The following is a 6,000-nucleotide window of genomic DNA, read 5'->3' as shown; positions in this document are numbered from 1 at the left end:
TTCGTGTGGAGTGATGAAACTTGGTCCAATGATTTAATTAAATAAAAGTTAAAAATCGCTAAATTTATATAAACATATGTCAACCAGTGACGGAGATATAGGGGAGACTGCCACTAAAGACCACATAGTTTTCACTCCACAGAAAATTCTATACACGCACATAATTTCTAATATACTTATAATAATAATAATACTAACAAGTAAACAAAACAAAAATGTTTTAACAAAAAATCAAATGTAGAATGGAATAGCTGTAAATTTACATTAAAAAAAATAAAACGTTTAACAAAATTCAGTATTAGAAACCAAGTAGATGAGTTCTAATTTGGATTTGAAATTAAATCACTTCATTATATTAATAACAGCCATTTAATTATTAAAATGTAAAATTAACTGAAATGTTACCCAAGATTTTCAGAAACATGTCCCGTCTAAAGACAGTTTTCAAAATTATTAATGACGAAATAATATTGCTAGAAGCTAAAATTATTTTTCAATCGCCCTTCATCGTTTATAATTGAAAGAACAAACAAAAATAAACATACCGCTATTTACATGAATTAATGAAACAATTCACACCACACACAGGTAAGTAATATTTTCGAACTAACGCGTTCTACAAATTTTATGAAACTGTTTTGTTGTGTCCCCTGTTACATTCGACCACTGTGGTGTTAAGCTTTTTTATTTCAAATTATAAAAAAACACATGTTATTGCAGTGGAACAGCTGCGTGGCCGGAGTGATTCTTTGAGTGGCGGCGAAAAAAACCAGTTTCGTTCACATGGTTTATTGTGCAGCGATTAAAACGGACCCCATACAAAGAGAGCGATTTCGTGTGACGCCACCGCGGCTCTCTGTCTGTCTCTTTCTACCCTTTACGGCCGGGCGGCTGTGAGAGATGGCTGGTAAGTCCTAAATTGAGCACGAAATGCCCCCAGCAAAGGACCAGAGCGCTCCGCCTATTGTACTTTAGCCAATGATCTGGGACGGTTTTTATTTTCTAACCCTAATCTTTTACCTTTTTACCTACTCTCCCACTCGACAAAAGCTAGATGGCTTGAATTTTTTAATTATATAATGGGTCGAGCGGCGCGCTAGGCTAGGGGATGAGTTAACAAAGGCATGCGTGGTGTGAAATTAATATAGGGGCTCGTTCTTTTTAATTATCTCTCTCCTTCTATCGGTGCATTTCTGGAGTTAACCGCGTCTTCGGCGGGATCACTGTAATTTATTAGTTCGGACTGATAAATTGACAACGTTCCAACACCAACAGGGCCGGGTCAACCACAGGGACAACGGGGGCCATCGTCCAGGGACGCCAAATTCTCAGGCGGCGCCTCAGAAAGTGTCAGAATGTCAAAAGCGGTGTTATGTTATTATTTAGATAAAAAATGTGTTCATTCCTGCGCCCTGCACTTGCTATAATGAGAGGATTTATAAATAATAATTCGAACAAAAAATAAATGGAATGAGTTTAAAAATAATAATCGAGCACAATGGCGTAAAATTTGGCAAGATGAAGAGGCGATATAGTTGGAAACAAGTTCCAAAATGAAGTACGTATTTTGAGACAATCTGCTTTAAATTAAATAAAAAGTTTATGGAATGCCACAAACATGATACAATAAAATTTGTCTGGTTTAAGTATTTATCTCAACACTCAAAAACTCTTTAATAGGGAAAGATCTGAGAATTTATCCCACCCTTCTGTCGTAAAACATAAGGCGAGCCAACTTCAAAATATGATGTATCGAAACCAGTCATCAAAACGCTCGATATCCGTACCAGCCGTAAAAGAATGTTGGACGAACTTTCCAAAATTCACGGATGTTTCGAAATTCCACTCTTCTGCCATGCCAACAGTCGCCTAAAGACACTCAGATCACTGCCGCACCATCCAAATGTCATTGCAAAAATCACCGATCTTTCCGATAAATTCACTCACCTTTCCAAATTTCTACCGTTGAGCCACCACGACAAAAGACGAAGGAAATAAAAAATTTCACACCACTTTTGAAATTTTCAAAAGGATGGATCAACACCAAAAGTCTTTTCCCGCAAGACCTCCGGGTCGGAATTAAAGTTTAGTGTCAGAAAACCAACTACTATCGAGCGACCAGTCCAGGCGAAGAATGCGAAGATACAAACGTCGCGAGCCAAGATGAGGTGTCGCTGAATCAGACCATGCAGCAGCCGTTCGACTGGGATCCACCCTGCCGCCGATTGAACGTGCACCCGCGGCAATTGCAGCCTATCAGCCAGGGCACAGTACCTGGTAAGAGTCTAGCATTCGTAGTTCTGAAATAATTCGTATTCATAGCATTCTGTTCTATCAATTCGACAAAACGATATATATTTACCTTATTTCTGAGTTATTATTTCTCTACAAAAAATACCCAAACCTCGAGCTCTAACGCTCTCAGCTCCGCGCGGACCCAAGCTTCCTAAAAGCTTCACTACCGGCACTCCAAGGAGTCCGTACATAGTGAATAAATCATTGTGAACCAAAGACAGTGATTTTCAGACACTAGGATATCAGACCCCAACCAAGGCATACAGTGTAACACAAAAGCCCGAACCACGTTTCCAAGCATCCTAAATTGGAAACCACTGACTTAGTGAAGTGCTCCAACGGCCGTTTAAGTCGCAACATATCCCAACAAATAGATTGTGGAATCTTCACCGGAACTCCTCGAACTCAGAACGATGGCGGATGATCGGAGATCTCACTTTCCCTCGATGATGGTCTCAGGGCCGTACATCAAGAGGAAATGGAACGAGATGCCAGATAACTCTACTGTCTAGGACCCGTTGATGACGCTTAGGGGAGAGTTTAGTAGGTCTCAACAGCCGGGATCGAACCAAGACGAGACGCATCCGCGTCGTGGTGCCCAACGTGGGACCACTACCAGGGATAGGCAACCGACTTATCTCGTAGCCCAACCAGGCGACCAACCGAGAGGCCTGGAAGAGACCGATACCAATAGGATTCCGCGACATGGCGCCCAACGTGGGGCAATGTTGCCGAAAATGAAACTCGGCGACACTTCCTCTCTTATATATTAGATTTGTAACTTGTAACAACAATACCATTAAGAACACTCGTTAGTATTAGTTTTATAAAAAAAATAAAAAGGCCCTGCAGAAGTTTTGTCCAGGAATAACACTATTTCTTAATCCGGCTCTGCATGCCAACAGCTGCAAGGGCAAGGGTTAGTGGAAATAATAGACGTAGCGGTAGATCTAGACTTGGAATAAGCGTTTGACGCAGTTCCATTATTCAATTATGATGACAAAGTTACTATATTAATATTTTCGGTACCTACATCTAACCAAAACATTTTAAATACGAGTGTAATATGATTATTTTATTTCAAGACTAGAGAATTTTTTACTTCTCCCAGTTCGTTTAACAAAAAATTAATAGATTCCATATTTCTTTTAATATTTGCATGTTTTAAGTTCGTTTAGGTATACATATTCGTATCAAAATATGAAATCTACAACCATATTAGTGCAGGATATTGCAATAAGATTAATATGTATAGGTTCAAGTTTAACCTTCAGTGGTTGATAATACCGGATGCCACAAATTAGTAACGTCAAGCCGTTAATTACAAGTTATTTGGCGAAAATAGTGGGACTCTTGTTAAGTAAAAAAAACTTATAAGTTGCCTCATATAAAAAATGGATATAGGTAGTTTTACAGTAAAAATATAAATGTAAATTTTTGCCAATTTGCCAAGTATAGTCTTTCCGAAGTCAGTTGAACATGTATAAAAACGCCTAGCAATACAATTTAATGAGTTTATAGGCGTCCCTTAGTTTTCTGCTAAAGGTAAAAAATTATAATAATTTGTATATAATGTGTAGAAAATTTCTATTATATGTTCATTTAACCAACAACATATTTTAATTATTTATGTCCTCAAACAATTTTATTCTATTGATGGTAAACGTTTTGTTCCGTTTCAAATGGTCTTCAAAATCCCATGTTGTAATAATATAAATAAACAAAATATCCCTCTTTCGCAAATATCTCCCTTTCGCAATTGTAATATGAATGATTGATAGAGGGTGCCTATAACAAATTACCTGAATCACATCAAATTCCGCATTGCTGCACTGCTAGGCCATTTGTTGACAACTGAATTTATGGCCAGGTCACCCAGTCCGTATGGCTAAATAAATATGGGAACAAGTTTTTCAAATATTTCAATGCTGAGTTGCTGCGTCAGCGACCGAACTTCCTACGTACTGACAACCTCTTGGTTTTTCAATTGAGATTGGAAAGACTATAAGGCAATAAATCTTATATATCCGAAATTCACCCATGGTTGGAAAAAAATTAGACCTATTGCGCAGATCGAAAGGAATAGGGCGGGAAAACACATTTTCACCACAATTACGAGAATTTCCCGGAATTAGCGAAAATCTTCATGCATATTTCAAAGATTTCCGTCTGCCAAATGTCATCAGTCGTATCAGACGCATGCACCTCATCGCCCAGAAGCCGCCAACAGCGCAGGAAGGTGCGAAAATTTTCACACCTCTTTGTCTTATATGCAGATGTTATATCATTCTATTTACTATAAAATAATACAAAAAAATCAATAAATTACAGAAAAAATTCACAAATCAAAATCAAGTTAAAATTTTTTCTAAAAAATTTAACGAGCTCAAAGCTCCTCTTGCTCACGTAGCCCTTACCATCCAGCATTTATCCACCTTGTGGTGAAGATCATAAGGGATACAATCTCTAAAACTTCCATACAGCATACAGCTCCTAAAGCTTCCCTTACACAAGCCCTCCAAGAAGACAACATAAAATCTAGGTCTAAACCTTCCATACAAAACTCAAGTTCCTAAACCTTCCACACAGGCATGCTAAGGTCACACACATACATAAACTTTAGTGCCTTAACCCAGCACTCAAAGACAATGAGAAAGAGACACAAAAGTATCATACTCGATCGACAGTGCTCTCATACCAATAAACAAAAACGCCAGCAAAAGCAGATCGCAGTGTAAGTGCATCTTAAGGTATATTAAATTTTGAAAATGAATTGGTTCAATATGTGTTTTTTAGTAGCATAGTGTTATTCAGTTCTAAATTTAAAATCATCTACAATATTTGTAATAATTTCTTTACAAAGGCACTGGATCACATAATACTACTTTTTGTAGGTTGAAACACAAGTAGAATGTTTTAATAAGAATTACATTTTCCTATTCTTAAATGATGATAAAGTAAAAAAGTTGTTCCTCTTTCCGACTCCATTCGTGGACACACCGTATTGCTCAGAATCGTTCAAACAAAACATTGTAATTGCGATTTTCTGTCAAGCTATGTGAGAGAAACCTCGCCAATGTCTTTGGACATTATTTTAATTGCAATAAAAATGTGTCGTCTAGAAAAAATTTGAAAATTCTTAAACTGTTTCGATCTTATAGTTTGTTTGTGTTGCAGTTTCAAAGGAAACGGATTCGTGATATTTTCTATATTTTTTTTGTGCCACGAAAACCGTTTGTTCTAGAACTAATCACATCCAATTAGCTGTAACAGGTGATCCTAAAACGAAAGCAGCTCTCTCTTGAGACCTTCTTGGATATGGAGCGGTCGGTAATACTTCATCTAAAGGGCAGCAGAGTGGCATTGTATATCCTCCACTGAAGTTATGTAGACAGGGGCCATGCCATCTCACCTTCAAATCTACGCTACCCTTAATGAGACCATGATTAGGGTGGCTGTAGAGTAGTTTTCGCATAGGTATGTCATTGCTTTTGTAACTGTTGGGGCAATACAATCATATGATCTGGATTCCTGATCATATGGGACTGCGATAGTCAATGAAAGGACCGGTATTATCTAACAAAATTCATTGATAATTGTATCAAAAAACAATCAACAGAGGAATAGTCGAGAAAATCGGATATGTGACTGGTCAGACTTCTTATAAAAGGCTCTTGGGTTAACGCAAATTGGAAAACCAGCATC

Source organism: Anoplophora glabripennis, unplaced genomic scaffold (assembly GCF_000390285.2).
Source record: "Anoplophora glabripennis isolate ALB-LARVAE unplaced genomic scaffold, Agla_2.0 scaffold185, whole genome shotgun sequence".
In the NCBI taxonomy this organism is placed as follows: domain Eukaryota; kingdom Metazoa; phylum Arthropoda; class Insecta; order Coleoptera; family Cerambycidae; genus Anoplophora; species Anoplophora glabripennis.
Note: the sequence above shows the minus strand (reverse complement) of the source record.